A 20,713-nucleotide genomic window follows, 5' to 3' on the forward strand; every position below is an offset into this window, starting at 1 on the left:
AGTCATGTCCGACTCTGTGACCCCATGGACTGCAGCATTCCAGGCTTTCCTGTCCTTCACTATCTCCTCAAGTTGCTCAAACTCAGTCCATTGAGTCAGTGATGCCATCCAATCATCTCATCCTCTGTCGTCCCCTTTTCCTCTTGTCTTCAGTCTTTCCCAGGATCACAGTCACTTCTGGTGAGTCGACTCTTCACATCAGGTGGCCAAAGTATTGGAGCTTCAGCATCAGTCCTTCCAATGAATATCTAGGATTGATTTCCTTTAGAATTGGTACCTTCTAAAGTAAATGACAAAGGAAAGACCAAATGACTGGTTTGATCTCCTTGCTGTCCAAGGGACTCTCGAGAGTCTTCTCCACCACCATAGTTTGAAAACATCAGTTCTGTGGCACTCAACCTTCTTTATGGTCCAACTCTCACATCTGTATGTGTGATTAAAAAGGAAGTAACAAAACCCAACACACTGGCAATGAAAAAATGTGATGAGATTAATAGATTTCACTCCTCCTCAGTTTCCTCCATCAGGATCCTGGCAACATTTTAGGATAAGATTGAGCCATGAACTGCTTCCTAGAGGTCCTCTGAGCAAGGTTTTGCTGCTCCAGCAGGGATCAGGGCTAGGGAGATAAGATGTGTTAAGCCTGCAAACTACTCAAAGTTCCAGATGAAAGGCTAATTATGTGTCAGCTTTTAAGATGGAGTTTATAACTACCTCCATTGGTAACATTCAGGCAATTCAAGCAAGCCCAGTAGTCTCCCCCAAATTCTGTTTCTGTCATGATCAAAGTGTTGGAGTTCTATTGGAGCCACTGCTCAGGCATGTGGAAGGTGCTGGGACAGGACAGGTCACCAAGTCCTGTCCATGAACCTCCTTGCTGCTGCTGCTGCTGCTGCTAAGTGGCTTCAGTTGTGTCCGACTCTGTGCGACCCCATAGATGGCAGCCCATCAGCATCCCCCGTCCCTGGGATTCTCCAGGCAAGAACACTGGAGTGGGTTGCCATTTCCTTCTCCTATGCATGAAAGTGAAAAGTGAAAGTGAAGTCGCTCAGTCGTGTCCAACTCTTAGCGACTCCATGGACTGCAGGCTACCAGGCTCCTCTGTCCATGGGATTTTCCAGGCAAGAGTACTGGAGTGGGGTGCCATTGCCTTCTCTGATGAACCTCCTTACTCTCATTCTATTGTCTAGCAATATTCCTCTGTTTTCCTGTATAGCTCGCTTTCTCCTTACCTAACAAAAGGATTTGGATATCTTCTGGAAATTTGACTTTAAAAAATCTCCTGTATAGAACCCTACCACTTGTCATTGACTTCCATTCAGTAATTGCAAAGTATGTATGCAAGTCTTTTTAAAGCTCTGAGATAAACTGTGAATGCTAAAAAGAAGTGAAGCTACTCTATTAGATTTCTTTACACACATCAGATGTCTATGAGCCATGCTCAGGTGTCTCAGGCAAAGTGCTAGGAATGAGTGAACACACTCACTCTCCCTGTGTGGATATAGGCATGCATGCCCAGTTCATATGTCATTATGAAATTCACCTTTACATTTGCAAATTTCATTTTAACCAGGTTCCCATAAAATACTTCCATTTGTTCAGTGCTCCTTATTTTGAGTTCATTCTTAATGTGACTGTATGTTGTACATGTTGCTTTGTGCAGTGGGTGCTATTTTGAAAAAACATAGTAAGGTGAAATGTATGTGTTTTGGGTGAAATTTACTTGGGTTCAGCTCTAACATGTGGCTACCTGATGCAAAGAGCCAACGCATTGGAAAAGACCCCCTGCTGGGAAAGACTGAGGGCAGAAGGAGAAGGGGGCAACAGAAGATGAGACAGTTGGATCGCATCACTGACTCAGTGGACATGAGTTTAGAGCAAACTCCGGGAGATAGTGAGGGACAGGGAAGCCTGGTGTGCTGTAGCCCATGGGGTTGCAGAGAGTGAACATGAATTAGTGACTGAACAACATCACCAGCAGATTAGGAAGAAGAATGATTTTTGTGTTGAAAACTTTCTACTCAACAACTACTATGTTCCAGGCAAGATTCTAGGCACCAAGGACAGACCAGGAAACCATGAGTCAAAACTTTTGCCTTCATGGAACTCACATTTCAGTGGGAATTTACAATCTTGAAATATATAATGATGCTCTTGGGAAACTAGGTTCAAAGTTTGTTTCTTGAACTAAACTACAATATTCACCCAAATTCAACGTGTCTGCTTTCTTCTTTAAATATTGGAAAGAATAAGTCACAGAATAAATGATTCAGTTAATGAAAATAGAGAATTTCATAGGATTGGGAGGTTAGAGGGGATAGAAAATCAATGGGCTAAGAAATCATTCTTACTCTAGGAAATTCTCTAATCCCAAGAGTTACAGGATCATAGCTGACTGCTCAAAACTAAGAATAGTGACAGTTTTGTTTTTTTTTTTTTCCAGTTAGCCTCTGATTGTACTCTTTTCTCTCTGCATGCTCCTTCCCACCTAATTTTCTGTTTATTTACCCTTCAAAGACTTCTTTATCCTCACTGTTTATAGCTATATTTGGCTGTCAATTTGGGAAGAGGTATTTCCCCCACCCTATTATCATGATCATGACTTAGTGAGCAAGGCAGAGTGTAGAGCTGTGGCTGTTTACTATGCTGCTAAGTCGCTTCAGTCGTGTCCGACTCTGTGCGACCCCATAGATGGCAGCCCACCAGGTTCCCCCATTCCTGGGATTCTCCAGGCAAGAACACTGGAGTGGGTTGCCATTTCCTTCTCCTATGCATGAAAGTGAAAAGTGAAAGTGAAGTCTCTCAGTCGTGTCTGACTCTTATCGACCCCATGGACTGCAGCCCACCAGGCTCCTCCATCCATGGGATTTTCCAGGCAAGAGTACTGGAGTGGGGTGCCACTGCCTTCTCCGGATTTTACTATAGACCTCTTCAAAGCGCGTATGTGGATCAACATTGAGTAAATGCACTTAAAAAAAAAAAATAGGTTCACTGAAAGAGGAGAGTGAAAAAGTTGGCTTAAAGCTCAACATTCAGAAAACTAAGATCATGGCATCTGGTCCCATCACTTCATGGGATGGGACTTCATCCCATGGGACATCACTTCACTGAACCTATTTTTTTTTTTTTTAAGTGCATTTACTCAGTGTTGATCCACATATGTGCTTTGAAGAGGTCTATAGTAAAAGCCACAGCTCTACACTCTGCCTTGCTCACCAAGTCATGATCATGACAATAGGGTGGGGGAAATACCTCTTCCCAAACTGACAGCCAAGTATAGCCTTAAACAGTGAGGATAAAGAAGTCTTTAAAGGGTGTAAATAAATGGAAAATTAGGTGAGAAGGAGCATGCAGAGAGAAAAGAGTACAATCAGAGGCTAACTGAAAAAAAAACTGACTAATAACAAGAAGGCTAAGAGCCAACAACTGGCAAGGGGCAGGCCAATATGCAGGTGATGCTGGGCAGGACAGAAAATGCCAGAACCTTCAAGCTGAAGAGAACACAATGGACATGTGCGATTCTAAGGGTGGAAGGCTGTGACCATGAAATGCAAAGCCTAATGAGAGTTCCCAACGGGATCCTATTTCAGTACTTCAGATTTTCTTCCACCTACAAATATCAGGTTTTAAGACAATAACCATATGGGTCAAGAGAAAACCCCACCCTTCCTTTGGAAGCCATTTCTGATTTACCACTCCTTACGTTAACACAATATACAGCCTTGAAGTACTCCTTTTCCTATTTGGAACCAGTCTGTTGTTCCATGTCCAGTTCTAACTGTTGCTTCCTGACCTACATATATGCTTTGAACTGTGGTGCTGGAGAAGACTCTTGAGTCTCCCTTGGACTGCAAGGAGATCTAACCAGTGCACCATAAAGGAGACCAGTCCTGGGTGTTCATTGGAAGGACTGATCCTGAGGCTGAAACTCCAATACTTTGGCCACCTTATATGAAGATCTGACTCATTGGAAAAGACCCTGATGCTAGGAGGGGTTGGGGGCAGGAGAAGGGGACGACAGAGGATGAGATGGCTGGATGGCATCACCGACTCGATGCACATAAGTTTGGGTGAACTCCGGGAGCTGGTGATGGACAGGGAGGCCTGGTGTGCTGCGATTCATGGGGTCGCAAAGAGTCAGATACAACTGAGTGACTGAACTGAACTGATGTTAACACAATGCCTGGAGAGGGCTGTCTGTAAATTTTCTATATAAAATAGACTCTTGAGTTACCTGGGGAGAATGGAAGTGATACATGCATTTTCTTGTTTCTCTGTAGATTAGGAAGGCTTTAGTCTAAATATTTGTGTGCTTATAAGTGGGATGTTAGAACTGGACATGGAACAACAGACTGGTTCCAAATAGGGAAAGGAGTATGTCAAGGCTGTATATTGTCACCCTGCTTATTTAACTTATATGCAGAGTACATCATGAGAAACACTGGGCTGCAAGAAGCACAACCTGGAATCAAGATTGCTGGGAGATATATCAATAACCTCAGATATGCAGATGACACCACCCTTATGGCAGAAAGTGAAGAGGAACTAAAAAGCCTCTTGATAAAAGTGAATGAGGAGAGTGAAGAAGTTGGCTTAAAGCTCAACATTCAGAAAACTAAGATCATGGCATCTGGTCCCATTACATCATGGGAAATAGATGGGGAAACAGTGAAAACATTGCCAGACTTTAATTTTTTTGGCTCCAAAGTCACTGCAGATGGTGACTGCAGCCATGAAATTAAAAGACGCTTACTCCTTGGAAGGGGAGTTATGACCAACCTAGATAGCATATTCAAAAGCAGAGACATTACTTTGCCAACAGGGGTCTGTCTAGTCAAGGCTATGGTTTTTCTAGTAGTCATGGATGGATGTGAGAGTTGGACTGTGAAGAAAGCTGAGCACCAAAGAATTGATGCTTTTGAACTGTGGTGTTGGAGAAGACTCTTGAGAGTCCCTTGGACTGCAAGGAGATCCAACCAGTCCATTCTGAAGGAGATCAGTCCTGGGATTTCTTTGGAAGGAATGATGCTAAAGCAGAAACTCCAGTACTTTGGCCACCTGATGCGAAGAGTTGACTCATTGGAAAAGACTCTGATGCTGGGAGGGATTGGGGGCAGGAGGAAAAGGGGACGACAGAGGACGAGATGGCTGGATGGCATCACTGACTCAATGGATGTGAGTTTGAGTGAACTTCAGGAGTTGGTGATGGATAGGGAGGCCTGGCGTGCTGCGATTCATGGGGTCGCAAAGAGTCGGACACGACTGAGCAACTGAACTGAACTGAAGTGGGAAGTTCAGTACAGTGAGAAAAACTGTTCACATTCTTAGTGACAAACACCTTTTTTTTTTAAATGCATATTATTACAGCAACCAATATTTTGCTAATAATGAGGAAAAATGCATTCAGACACTACACAAATCAATCTTCTCTATGATTGGAACACAGATATGAATGGGAATTATGTATGTCAAGTTTTTTATAGATATTTTTATAATGTGTAGAGGAAAACTCTATTCAAGAGAGATTTAAATGCTTTACTATTCCAATAGTTTCAGCTATTAATTTGATTTAAAGCTGCAATAAATTTTTCTATTAAAAAATTAAGGTTCAAAACCTTAAATAGTGTAATGAATTTCAAAGACCTCTAACAGAGAAAAAATACAAAACCTCATTTAAAACTATAACAAATTACACAGAACAAATATAGGAAAATTAATACTTGCTATTTTGGACAATTAAATAAGTATGTTTCTATACTAATAAAGGTATTTTTATTAGCATTTTTTATTCTACAATAGGCCTCCCTTAGTACAATCCATTATAAGATTTATCTTACTACTTTTTAAAGTATTTTAATTAAAGTATACTAGGCTCAATGGACATGAGTTGAATAAACTCCGTGAGTTGGCGATGGACAGGGAGGCCTGGTGTGCTGAAGTCCATGGAGTTGCAAACAGTTGGACACTATTGAGTGACTGAAATGAACTGAGTGATAATAGGCTTAATTAAAAAAAAAACAAATGCAGAAAAAATAATGTTTTTGTATTTAATACAAATAACACTCAAAGATTTTAAAATTTTCTATCAGATGTTTTACTTCTATTCCTTGATGCCAAGAACTCATTCTTTATGTATGTAAACCATCACTAGACATTTTCCATGGTGTAAACGTTTCCAACATATAAGCTGAGACACATTCTCTTGTGTCTGGAATGGTCCAGTCCTGCTGTAATTATTAATTTCTTCCCCTTTCTCAAATAGCAGACTGGCATGAAAAATTATATGATCACTCAAACTAAATAGCCCTGAGCTTTGGGATATTTATAAATTTTTACAGAAAAAATTAGCATTATGACTTACATTTCTCAGTCTGGAAGATATCAATTATATGTTTATACTAACTCTTCTGATGAGCTAATGCTTACTGAGTGAATCCATTCTTCCCATTCCTTCATCTCCACATTGTGTTTCCTGCTTCTCATCTTTGCAGTTGTCCTTCTTAAGTGTACACAGCTGGGTAAGTCCAGACACTACAACCTTTAAATTGATGCTCCATGATACTAACTACTTCCCCCTATGTGTAATGTTAACTGAGTTCCAGATACTGATCTAAGAAAAGGACCTAATTACACTATCTCATTCATTTTAACTCCACATTCTCTGCCTTCTTAGCTGCTCATTTACCTTCACTCATGTACCTAAACCACTAATATAAATACCCTGCTTGCCTACCTTTTACTTACTATATCAAAAAGTAATATAATGTTTGATTCAGTTCTTGGTTTGGGCAATCGCTATAGTTTCTTTAGGTTCTGATTACCAATTCAAAGTTCATTATTCTAACGGTTACATATGTGTGCTCAGTCATGTCTGACTCTGCAACTCCACAGACTGTAGCCACCAAGCTCCTCTGTCTATAGGATTTTCCAGGCAAGAATACAGGAGTGAGTTGCCATTTCCTCCTCCAGGGGATCTTCCTGAGCCAGGACTCAAACCAGTGTCTTTTATGTCTCCTGCATTTGCAGGTGGATTCTTTACCACTGAGCCACCTGGGAAGCCCGATTCTAATGATTGTTTATATTGCCAGTCAATGGAACACATGCTCATTAAAGCAAATCATGGTCAGCAATCTGTGGTTGGGATCAGGAGGTAACAGCGATACTTCACACTCCCAGAGAGAAAGTCCTGTGTCTAAATTTGTACCAGACTCAGAATGTCTCCACACAGGTGGGTACCTCTTTCGTGCTATTTGACGAGTGAAAAGATTGCTGTCCCAAAGCTGAAGTCTGACTACGGCAGGACAGGAAATCTCACTTCAGCAATTGCAGCTGTTCTTTACTTATAAAGAAAGGCACTTTAGAAATTCAAGCCAACCATTCAATATTCTTCTCAGCAAAGAATTGATGGGAAAAATATTTCCATACATCAGGTGAAAAAAAGAGAAAGAAAGATTTGTGGAGTTTTCTCAAAGATATGTCAGTTGCGGTGTCAGGAAAATTTCCTCAAAAGTTCATGACCCACCATCAATATGATTTCTTTTCTCTGTCTCACAAGATGCTCCAATTTGTGTTACACATTATTTTTATAACCCTTATCTCATTACATATGGCTCCTTGAGAGCAGGGCCAGACAAAGGATTCAGCCAGAAAGTCTTGGATTTACTTCCCAGGTACTATCTTTGTACTCATAGGCAAGGTTTTTCAAGCTCTCAAAGGCTCACTTTCCCTATTTGGAAAATGGGGATAATAGTAGCTACTAACCTATCATGTTGTTATAAGCATTAACTGAATTTGGCATGTGAAGTACTCAATAGGCTTTAGAGATAATATCAACAACAACACTAATAAAACTCATTATTCCTACTGATAGTCCCAGTACTTGTAACAATATCTTACATAATATAGCAATCTCTCAATAACTATTATAATAAACAAATCATTTGAGACTAAGCATTATATTATATGTAACCCAGTTTATTAATTTAAAATAAAATAATGATAAAATATTAAAACAATGTTTCAATTTATAGGAAGTTCCACCATTTTTGGAAAGTAAGCACAAACCAAACATTGATTTCTAATGAGTCTTCATTTAATGCTTCCTTCATTGTTTTAAAACTGAGGCAGAAAATGAATGAAATGGTGGCAGTTTTAGTAACCTACAAGTTTCCTGTTACCTATGAAAAACCTAGGACGGGTATTTTAATAAAATTATACATCAGTAACCAGGTCCTTGGTTGATTTATTTTCATTCTGGTCCTAGATTTCTATTGAGACCTTCTACAGACTAGCTCATTTCTTTTCTATCCCTGTTTTTCATAAATCAATGGCTAGCTTAAACTTAGCTAACTCACTGTGTTTTTTGATAATAAACATATAGAGTAAATGCATTTTGAATGAATCCAAGGCTAAAATTATATTGCATCACTCTACTAGAACTGCAAATCAAATTACAATTGAAAACATAATTAAGCACAGCAAAATCTACTTTAAAGTTTATGGTGCATCATTTATTTTTTTGTAAATAATAGAATCTTGTTTATATACAGTTAAACAAGACATCTATATTAACTTAAAACCAGACTTTCTTGAACTAATTTTGACCTCTCAGAGTCTACGAAATCCCTGATTTGGATGTGAATAAAGCATAAATGAATAGTCAAAATAAACATCTTTTTTCTTATTTTTTCTTCCTAGCACATATTAAAACTATTTCCAACTGAGTTGCTTATTGCAAAATTTTGAGGCAGTTTATTTTCTCCAACTTTGTAGCTTGTCACTCCCCCAAATTAGACCCCTTATTAATCATCTCTGCACGTACTATAGTTTTAAAAAGTATTCTTTAACATTCTATCTTCCATAATAGTATGTGGGGTTGTGTGCCCTCTAATATGTCAAACGTATGTCAAACCACATCTCCTTCCTGAGGGCAGGGAGGTGTACTAACCTACTTTGATGATCAGGAAATTGAAACATAACTTCATTCAGCATGTAATAATTTGGGGAAACAGAGCATTTGAAGATTAATACTTTTACAGAGCTGAATATCCTCAAACCAGACAGCAAAAATTCTATACTAGCAACACTGATGGAAGCACTTTTGCTGTATATGCTGACTTACTGTGATTCTACGGTTTAAAAGGATGATATCATTTATATTGTTATAATTAAAGTATCAGAAGGAGATTAGGATATCACAAATAGATTTTAATTTTTATTCTCCTGGGCAAATCAAGTCACATTATTCACATCTTTTTTTTTTTCAGTGATATTAATGCATGGAAATACCACAAGGTTCTCCCCCATCCACACAAGGCTTATTTAGTGACGGTTAAAGGTTTGAAAGACAGGCTGCTTACAGAGTAGAGGTAGTATTGACAAATATAGGCTGCATTTTAGTTTAACAATAAACTAGGAAGAAAAAGGAATTTTATGTATGAAAGGCTATCTGCCTTGCAGTTCTCTTAATTGGGCCAATCCTTCTTCCCAACACTCCAAGGAACAGATATCTCCAGGTCACCAAATAATAATGCTTAACTAGAGTTCCTTGTGATCAAATAATAAAAAATGCAAAACAACCTGAAGTCCTTATAAACTGACCAAGAAGAATGTATAGTTTCAGAGCTATCAGTTGCAAGACTCTGTTTGTGGGCTAATTTCTCTGAGGTGTTAATGTAGTTCTTTTCTCTCGTAAGAACGTATAGCATGATAACCAGGCTGTACCCTGACCATATGTTCAGATTCACACAAAAGTCAAATCAGCTTTCTTTTTCTAAATTACTTCCTCCCTTGATGTATGGACCTTATTTATAACCTCCCTTTGTGCAGCCATAACACTATCACATAGGGCTTAGTTTCTAAAAACCATAGCAATTGCCTGAAAATTGATTTGATGTCTTTTGCCCATCCCTCCCTTCAGTCCCTGAAGACATTTTAATATGAGCCATGACATTATGATGGATGAAATCTGGCAATTTACTGTAGCAATGCTACTCCCATGTGGAAAATAACAGCTTGCTCAAAAGCTGGTCTTCCAGCCAGAGTCAGGATATACGGTAAGGCACATTTCCAATCTTTCCCCTTTCCTGTCCTTTTAAAATAGCCTTCCCAAACTTCTTTGTGTTATCAAATTTTCCACATATCACAGGTTGAAGCTAATTTAGGTCATGTAATGATAGTAATAAATATGTCACCAGAAAACTGGGTTAATTGTGAGTAGGAAGCAATCCAGATTTTGAACACAGAATAAAATAATCTTCTGATACAAATTCTGCTCTGCAAAAACACGACATTGCTGCTGATTTGTGAAGCAATCGTACATTTTAAGAGATATTGTAAGGCAACTCCCTAATGCCAGCAGATTGAAAAAAAAATCACTGTGCTTATCCTTTCATAAACCATATGTTCTTACTTGCAAATTGCAATTTTTTTTCTATCTTTATATTAACTACCACAGTCAACTCTTAAAGCTAGTAAATACAAATATATTTACAAATTTCCCAGTCAAAATGGGGGAGAAAAGATATTTTAGGTTCCACTAGTGTCTGCAGTTAATATCACTTATGTTTAATTGCTGATGTATCATGGGCTTTGGTGTTTAAAATATACTGGGTGGGGCTTCCTTGGTGGATTGAGCATGGGTTCCATCCCTGGTCTGGGAAGATCCCGTGTGCTGCGGAACAACTAAGGCTGTTCGCCACAACTGCTGAGCCTGTGCTCTCGAGCCCAGGAGCTACAACTACTGAAGCTCCCTCTACTGAGCTCCGACAGCCGGTGCTCTGCAACGAGAGACGTCACTCGAATGAGAAGCCCATGTACTCCCAACGAGAGAGTAACCCCCACTTGCCACAATGAGGGAAAAGCCTGCGAGCAATGAATACCCAGCACAGGCAAAACATAAAAATAAAATTCCAGTTCCATCACTTTGGAAACAACGGAAACAGTGACAGACTTTATTTTCTTGGGCCCCCAAATCTCTGCAGATGGTGACTGCAGCCATGAAATCAAAAGATGCTTGCTCCTTGGAAGAAAAGCTATGACAAACCTAGACAGCATATTAAAAAGCAGACATTACTTTGCCAACAAAAGTCAAAGCTATGGTTTTTCCAGTAGTCATGTATGGATGTGAGAGTTGGACTCTAAAGAAGGCTGAGTGCTGAAGAATTGATGCTTTCGAACTGTGGTGTTAGTGAAGACCCTTGACAGTCCCTGGGACTACAAGGAAATCAATCAGTCAATCTTAAAGGAAATCAGTCCTGAATATTCATTGGAAGGACTGATTCTGAAGCTGAAACTCCAATACTTTGGCCACCTGATGGGAAGAGCTGACTCATTTGAAAAGACCCTGATGCTGGGAAAGATTAAAGGCGGTAGGAGAGCAGATCAGATCAGATGAGTCGCTCAGTCATGTCCGACTCTTTGCGACCCCATGAATCGCAGCACGCCAGGCCTCCCTGTCCAACACCAACTCCCGGAATTCACTCAGACTCACGTCCATCGAATCAGTAATGCCATCCAGCCATCTCATCCTCTGTCGTCCCCTTCTCCTCCTGCCCCCAATCCCTCCCAGCATCAGGGTCTTTTCCAATGAGTCAACTCTTCGCATGAGGTGGCCAAAGTACTGGAGTTTCAGCTTTAGCATCATTCCTTCCAAAGAAATCCCAGGGCTGATCTCCTTCAGAATGGACTGGTTGGATCTCTTTGCAGTCCAAGGGACTCTCAAGAGTCTTCTCCAACACCACAGTTCAAAAGCATCAATTCTTCGGCACTCAGGTGGTAGGAGAAGGGGACGACAAAGGGTAAGATGGTTGGATGGCATCCCCAACTCAATGGACATGACTTTGAGTAAACTCCTGGAGTTGGTGATGGACAGGGAGACCTGGCATGCTGCAGTCCATGGAGTCACAAAGAGTCAGACGTGACTGACTGACTAAACTAAACTGAACTGAATAGAACTCAATACTTATTCAAACACCTGTAGCAAGGAGTTGATTAATGATTATAGTAAGGATAGTACTAATCAGTGCATGTAGAATTCAGGGGACCTGACTCCCGAAGCATGGTCTGACAACTTCTGATCTATTCCAGTTCATTAGAGAAGAGAACAGTGTTTACATTTCCTACACTCTTTGTTCATGTTTAAATGATGAAATGAGGCCATCACTGTCAGTAAATATATATCCTGTGAATTATTTCACCATATTCATAATTTTAATGTTTCTGGGAGATTGAGCTGAAAGTAAAAACCTAGCTCATGACACTAACATTTTTTACTGGTCCAGTTTCCTTTGTGTGCATTAATTTGACTTAATTTACTTTTCAGTTTCACTTTTATTTTGTTCACTTTCTGTAGCCACCTCCTTCAAATTCCTTTGACAACCTGAGAATGTCTTGCAGCTGAACGTAATATTAATTACATTTCAAAGCAAACCTTTTTTTCATTTGGGGACAATCTGTGAAACAGAAATCTGTGACTGAAGCTGCTGCCAAGCCAATTACGGCAAAATAACTCAAATATGTCTCAACAGATTGCATTTTTCCTATTGTTAGATTGTTTATTCCGTAGATCAAAAGGCTACATTTGCTTTAATTAAAATGAACTAACTCACATGGTTAAATATATCATCCGTTCCTGGAGACTATATAGGGATTTATATATAGACAGAGTGTGCTAATGAAAATCTCTGGGTTTTTTCTAGCTGTATAATTCTAGTTGTTTCTAGATGTTTCCAGGCTTTCTTTATGTCAAGGCAGGCTTTGTATGAACAAGCCAAAGAAGAATGAACTAATCAGCACTGAAGACCAGAGTGCAAAGAAAGTATTCAGTTGTACAAAGAAATTCACCCTTGGCACACATCACAGTGCATCGCACATGCAGAAGAGATCAGTAAATTGCAACTGGTTCAGTGGAATAAGCACGTGACATTCAGATTCTTACCCATACTTTATCTGAACAATCCAGATTTCTTGGTTCTTCAATACAAGGCTAGGGACTCCTCTCTGAAGATGCTGAAGCACTGTTGTACAAGGTTTTAGACTGAAATGACATCAATCAATATATTGTTCTACAGATAAATACATTTAAAAATCTTAACAATTGTCAGATATGTATATTTAATGAACCATCATCTTATTTTTTTTTTGCAAATTTGCCATTCAAAACCAAATAGGTGCTTCAGAGTCCCTAATATTACCATTTTTCATTTTTTTCTAAGACTATATTTAGCTTTAAACTCATGTGCTAGTCGCTCAGTCATGTCCGACTCTCTGCAACCCCATGGACTGTAGCCCGTCAGGCTCCTCTGCCTATGGGCTTTTCCAGGTAAGAATACTGGAGTGGGTTGCCATGCCCTCCTGCAGGGGATATTCTCAACCGAGGCATTGGATGGAGGTTTCCTGCATTGCAGGCAGATTCTTTACAATCTGAGCCACCCGGGAAGCCTTTTACATCCATGAAGGGTGTGCAAACTGAAAATACTATATGCTAAAAGGCTTCCTCTGCCTTTAAGAATATCTAATATGATTATTTTGTCTTTCACTTTAAGGGATTCTGATAATATTGAAGGGGAAATCTAAGCAGTTCACTTTGGCAGAAGAAAGAATCACCATGTTCTGGGAAGTTTGAGTTTTAAACACAGGCGGCACCAGCCAGGGGAAGAACAACAGAGAGAATGTGAAAAACAAACTGGGCAAGAAAAACATCAGCTAAGGATTTCCTCCCTCCAGTATGCTTCCTGGAACCATGCTTCTTTCTCAGGTTCTTCTATTTGCTAGGAGGGTGGGTGGAAAAAGGAAGATATTCTCAACATTGCTTGGGCTCTCAGCACATGGATCAGTACTGTCCAGAAGCTCCCTGGCTGCAGTAAATGTCAATGATCCGCACTTACTGTCTACATTGTTTGTTTCCCTTCCATTGCTGGAGTTGGTGGCAGGGTTCTTGGTCAAGACAGGGCTGGCGTTCAGTTCACTGTTCTGCTCTGGGCTTCTTACCTCTCCTGGCATCCTATCACTCAGGAAGCTTCTGCATCTCTGTGTTGCAGGCGACCATGTGAGTCACCCCAAAACAGAAGTGGTTGATTCATCTTTCTCTCCTCCACTTCTCTGATAAAGGGCTGTTTTAGCTCAGCTGCTACCGCAAAATACCACAGATGGAATGGTTTAAAAAACAAGGTGACAGCATGGTTGGCTTCTGATGAGAACGCTCTTGGCGCACAAACAGCTGCTTTCTTGGTGTGTCCTCATGTGGGAGAGAGAAAGCCAACTCCTCTGTCTTCCTCTTCACATAAGGACTCTATTCCCAGCTTTGGGGTCCCACCCTCATGACTTCATCCAAACCTAATCACCTCCCAAAGGCCCCAATTCCAAATTCCTTCACATTAGAAATTAGGGCTTCAAATATGAATTGGGGGCATTAGCAAGCCATCTATAACAGGGGCTGTTTTTGGTCGGCTTTCTTCTGACCCCTCATCTAGAGCTATCTCAAGAGAATTGGCCTGTTTTAGTCCCAACACTAGTCACATTTATCTGCTGTATCAAAACCCTACCCTTTCTCTTTGTTTGGACCTAGGGAATTGAAGGGGGCTTTAAATCACAAGTAAACCTCTTGGAGTTCTTAAACCTAACTCTGGTCTAAGCATTTCTGAGAACAGGCATCAATCACATTACTTTGTGTTTCTAATAGTTAAGGGACTATTAGTGATACTGAACAATACAAAATAAGATTCCAAGGTAATCCATTCCCCTGGCAAAGAAAATGATGGAATTATCAGCCAAGTTGGAAACATAACAATGTTTTAAATATAATCATCTCTATCCTATACACATGGCTCAAGTATCTAAAATATTTGGGGCAATGCATAACTTCTCCCTTCAAAATGCATCTCTCTCTTTGAAAACCCATTGAAAAATTATAGAATCCTGGGGAAGGGATAAAAAGTTGGGAAGGTCATAAATAATCAATGTTAGGTTCAGAAAGACTGAAGAATGACTAATCTAATAGAAATTAGTATATGTATGTGTGTGGCGGCCTTGGGCTTGCCCTACTCAGATCTCCTCCCCTTACAGAGTCTGCGGTAAGGGGAGGAGTTGGCTGACATCTTCAGGATCCATCAGAGCCGAGGCCAAGGTGGCGCCATCTCCCCAGGCTGTTTTCCTAGCTAATGACCGGGCTTGGTAGGAATCCTGGGGTCAGCCAAGCAGAAAGCTTCCAATGAGCAGTCTTTTCTCTGGAGGTACCGTCAGCCTGGCCAAGAATTCCTCTGAGTTGTCATAGAGTCCAAGGCTCCTCTTTCTCCTTCCTCCATCCTTCCTCTCTTTTCTCACAGGCATCAGACCAACACTGGCTCATGAAGGTTCTCCCTGGTCCACTCCAGGTCCTTCTCTCCTTTATGGTTCAGAAATGTTTACTCCAGAGAATTTCTCACAGTATTAATCCCATCGTGACATAGGCTTCCCAGAGGAATAGAATTAATGCAATAACTGTGTGTATTTACACGCATATATCAACATATGGATACAAACACATGTATTAGCATCCACATATACATTTACCTACATTTATGTGTATGGTTATAGTATACAGATGTGCACACATATACATACACACACACACACACACACACACACACACACACACTTGTTTAACCAGCAACCTACATTTCAAAAGCTGAACTGACCTTCTCACACAGACAGGCTAAGAGTACATTAAAGACAGTATGATTTATCTTTTACTATCTTGATAGAAATTCTCACTGATAGGCAAGAAAACATCTTTATATATGTGTTAGAGAGTATAGCATGACATTTATCATTGGCACAATTAATTATATTAAGAAAGGTAGATATTTTATTCTACTATATTAAAAAACCCTGTGTTTTGTTCTGGTAGGTTATAATTCATTGAATATATTTATTTTTCAGTTTATAACTGGTATCCATTGGTACTATAAGAATTCAATCTTTTATGAATAATCTTTTAAAAGGATGTTACCAAGGACTAAAACCTACCTTACAATAAGAATGACATTTATGTTCAACCAAACAGAAATTTACCCCTTTATCAAATGACTTTAAAAATGTTTCAAATGCATTTGCCTTGAGCATTGATAGATTTCAGGCTAGTCATGACATTTTCAGCAAATTCTATCTGATGGCTTGTTGATGACTATCTACTCTGTGATTAAAAAGTCAATGATCATAAAACTATATTATATTGAAATTTCTGAAACCAGCCTAAACATAGAGCTCCAAGTGGGATATTTGGGGAGGGTCTTTAGATATAACATAATTCCATATGATATTAATTTCTATATTTTAGAGTAAAATTTACTTTAAGCCTAATTTAAAATATTTCTATGACTTGATAAGAAATGTGAGAATGATAACTTTAAAAGTACATTTTTCTATAAATGTGATGATTCAATATATCTCCCTAAATACATACCAAATCTTGTCATTCTTCTTTCAAAACATCCTATTTGCCTTTTCCTCTTTAACTTGTTGCATGAAAGTCCAGTCAAATTTTCAGCATTAAAGCAATTTTTATAAAGTTTTATTTTGCAATGAAAGACTACTGAGGCAGAAATGGTCTTTTGAAACCTGTATTTCTCAAGGTTTTTCTAACACTCTTGATTCAATAGGCATGCTTTGAGCCTGAGAAATTCTATTAGTCTTAATCAGAAAAAAATGTAGTCCATATGTTGATTAAGAAATATACTTTCTGAACACTGTACTTTTTAAAAACAGAAAGAAAAACATATTTTGTGTTACTTAACACTTTTTAAATGCCAAAAGATCCAGAAAGGACAGGTATAGTACTCTTGCCTGGAAAATCCATGGACAGAGGAACCTGGTAGGCTGCAGTCCATGGGGTCACTAATAGTCGGGCATGACTGAGCAACTTCACTTTTACTTTTCTCGTTCATGCATTGGAGAAGGAAATGGTAACCCACTCCAGTATTCTTGCCTAGAGAATCCCAGGGACGGCGGAGCCTGGTGGGCTGCCATCTATGGGGTCACACAGAGTCGGACACGACTGAAGTGACTTAGCACTCTTCCAATCCCTGCTGGAGCATAAGTTAAAGGTTTTAGCATAGTGCCCAGATAAAAGCAAATTTTATCTTCAGACCTTTTACTTCTGCTACTAGGAGAGAGAGAGAAAAAAAAATATTGCATGTGTTTTTCTTCTTCTGATTGCATTATATTAACAGTTAGGTACTATATGTTAGCACATGTTGCTGCTGCTGCTACTGAGTCACTTCAGTCATGTCCGACTCTGTGTGATCCCATAGATGGAAGCCAACTGGGCTCCCCCATCTCTGGGATTCTCCAGGCAAGAGTACTGGAGTGGGATGCCATTGCCTTCTCCGTAGCACATGTTAGCAAATGATAAATTACTTTTAGTTTTATGGAGTTAAAGAGGAAAAAAGCATGAGGTAAAGAATAATATAATGAAAGCAGTCTCCTTTTTTCCCATTCCTATCATTGAGCTTACGGATTCCAACCTGCTCTTAACTTGCTCTATGAAGCAACACTGTTCAAGTTGGTCGTTTAAGGGATCAAGATGAGTTAAATCGTAAAGCATTTGCATTTTTTGAGAGAGAGAGAAAGGAAGAGAGAAAGCGTATTTTTAAAGCTGATAAAATCCTAAAATGTCCTCTCATCCCAGACTTCAAACAGTTCAGGAATCAAAATGCAAAGAATGTCTAAAAGAAATATAGGGGTATCATTTCCCTTAAATTTCTGTTTTTTGAAGTTATTGATGAATAATTATGAGAGACAATCATGGGATAAATATTTGAAAGGTTTGGGGAAAAAAATGATCGTCCCACTTTCCTTATCTATGCTTGGAGCTTATCACCTGCGTAGCTGAAGATAACTTTGAAAATTGGGCTGCTAGCCAGATGTACTCTCTGGAATGCAATGGATTAGAAAGCAACAATAAGCTAAAAAGAATTTGAAGAGTGTAAATACAACAGCCCAGGCATAGGCTCCAAAGACAGCCATTTCATTCTCATTAGTGCCAGAATCACTCAAATACCTACAGTGATTTGGAAAATTACCTCATGAAGGTCTAAGAGGCCAAATCAGAGCACATTAGGCAAAACTATCTAGAAACCTCTGCCCCTAATCAATATTTAAATAAATCTAGAGTTCTTTATCAAATGTTATTTAAACACTGTCATGAACTGAACATTTGTGTACCTCTCCAATTCATATGTTGGAATTCTAACCCCCACTGTGATGACATTTGGAGATAGGGCCTTTGAGATATAATTAGGGTTGTATGAGGTCATGAGTGGAGAAGTCAATGGCAACCCACTCCAGCACTCTTGCCTGGAAAATCCCATGGACAGGGGAGCCTGGTAGGCTGCAGTCCATGGGGTCGCTAAGATTCAGACATGACTGAGCAACTTCACTTTCACTTTCCTGCATTGGAGAAGGAAATGGCAACCTACTCCAGTGTTCTTGCCTTGAGAATCCCAGGGACAGGGGAGCCTGGTGGGCTGCCGTCTATGGGGTCGCACAGAGTTGGACACGACTGAAACGACTTAGCAGCAGCAGCAGAGGTCATGAGAGTAGGGTCTTCAGCATGGCATTGGTGTCCTTCTCTTCTGCTCTCTCACCACATGTGAGAACACAGCTAGAAGGCAACCATATGCAAGCTAGAGAGTTCTTACCAAAACCCGAATTGACTGGCACCTTGATCTTGGATTTCTAGCCTCCAAAACTGAGAGAAATAAATTTCTCTTGTTCAAGCTGCCAAGTCTGTGTCAAGTTGTTACAGCAGCTAAAGCCAACATATACAAACATTCTTTTTCCTTTTTGTTCACCAGTGTAGTTTTTTTTTTTTTTTTCTGTTATTTATATTAAAGAAGACTATATATTTTTCCTTAAGAATTTAGTAAGCCAAATAAGTTCAAGCTTTCTTTTATGAAGGTTTTATCACAAATCAAACGTATTCAGTATTTACAGCAGTGCTCGGATTTTCTACTCCTTCTTTAGCAATTTTAATAAGTTGTATTTTCCAGGAATCTTACCATTACATTTAGCTTTTAAGTTTATGGGCAAAATTTTTACATCATATACATTAATATTGTTTTAATTTCTCTGTAATCTAGTGGGTAACCTTTTTATCCTCTTTTGCTATAATATCTCATATTTTATATATAAAAATATATGTATTATAAAGAGAGAATTTTATCAAACTTTTTTATAAAGCAATTTGCTAATTTTCTTTAAATTTCATTAATTTCTGCTTTGTATATTATTACTTGTACAATTTGACTTTAATTTATTTCTACATTTTGAATTATATTTTTAAATAAAGTTCAGCCTTCCTTATTTCTTTATTCATTTAAAGCTACAAATTTTCCTCACAGGAAAGCTTTAGCTGCACTAAGGAACTTTTAATTTCACTTATATTACAATTAATTTCAGAAATATTTGATTAGTTCTATTTTATTTTTTCATTGAACCATTAATAACTTAGAAATGTAATTTTATTTTTGAATTTCTAAATATATGAAGATTTTTAAAGCTATCTTTTTGCATTTAAATTCCAGCCTAACCATGGTACAGCTGGAGGCATAATGTGAATGTTTTAATTCATTTAAATTTGTAAATTTTGCTCTGTGACTAAGATAGGGTTAATTATCTAAAAATCCTTATGTGCACTTGAATATAATGAATATATCATGGTTATTGGATTAAGTGGTTTCAGTTCAGTTCAGTCACTCAGTCGTGTCTGACTCTTTGCGACCCCATGAATAACAGCACACCAGGCCTCCCTGTCCATCACTAAATCCCGGAGTTCACCCAAACCCATGTCCATTGAGTCGGTGATACCATCAAATCGTCTCATCCTCTGTCATCCCCTTCTCCTCTTGTCCTCAATCTTTCCAGCATCAAGGTCTTTTCAAATGAGCCTGCTCTTCACCTCAGGTGGCCAAAGTATTGAAGCTTCAGCTTCAACATCAGTCCCACCAATGAACACCCAGGACTGATCTCTTTTAGGATGGACTTCTTGGATCTCCTTGCAATCCAAGGGGACTCTCGAGTCTTCTCCAACACTAGAGTTCAAAAGCATAAATTCTCTGGCACTTTTCTTTATAGTCCAACTCTCATGTCAATACATAACCACTGGAAAAACCATAGCTTTGACTAGACGGACCTTTGTTGACAAAGTAATGTCTCTGCTTTTCAATATGCTGTCTAGGTTGATCATAACTTTTCTTCCAAGGAGTAAGCATCTTTTAATTTCATGGCTGCAATCATCATCTGCAGTGATTTTGGAGCCCAGAAAAATAAAGTCAGCCACTATTTCCCCATCTATCTGCCATGAAGTGATGGGATCGGATGCCATCTTAGTTTTCTGAATGTTGAGTTTTAAGCTAACTTTTTCACTCTCCTCTTTCACTTTAACCAAGAGGCTCTTTAGTTCTTCTTCACTTTATGCCATAAGGGTGGTGTCATCTGCACATCTGAGGTTATTGATATTTCTCCCGGTAATCTTGATTCCAGCTTGTGCTTCATCCAGCCCAGCGTTTCTCATGATGTACTCTGCATACAAGTTAAATAAGCAGGGTGACAATATATAGCCTTGATGTACTCCTTTTCCTATTTGGAACCAGTCTGTTGTTCCATGTCCAGTTCTAAAGGTTGCTTCCTGACCTTCATACAGGTTTCCCAGGAGGCAGGTCAGGTGGTCTGGTAT

General features: G+C 39.1%; 1 long non-coding RNA gene across 1 annotated transcript in view; it reads right to left on the minus strand.

Annotated features, from left to right (window-relative positions):
* Positions 1-233: 233 nt before the first annotated feature.
* LOC123329092 overlaps positions 234-20,713 on the minus strand; it is a 35,235-nt gene continuing 14,755 nt past the window's right edge. Inside the window, exons 2-3 of the long non-coding RNA XR_006544239.1 lie at positions 12,938-13,036; positions 234-280 (exon numbers count right to left, since the gene is read on the minus strand). This is a non-coding gene — a long non-coding RNA (uncharacterized LOC123329092). The remainder of the gene's footprint in view (positions 281-12,937; positions 13,037-20,713) is intronic.

Source organism: Bubalus bubalis, chromosome 14 (genome assembly GCF_019923935.1).
Source record: "Bubalus bubalis isolate 160015118507 breed Murrah chromosome 14, NDDB_SH_1, whole genome shotgun sequence".
NCBI lineage: Eukaryota > Metazoa > Chordata > Mammalia > Artiodactyla > Bovidae > Bubalus > Bubalus bubalis.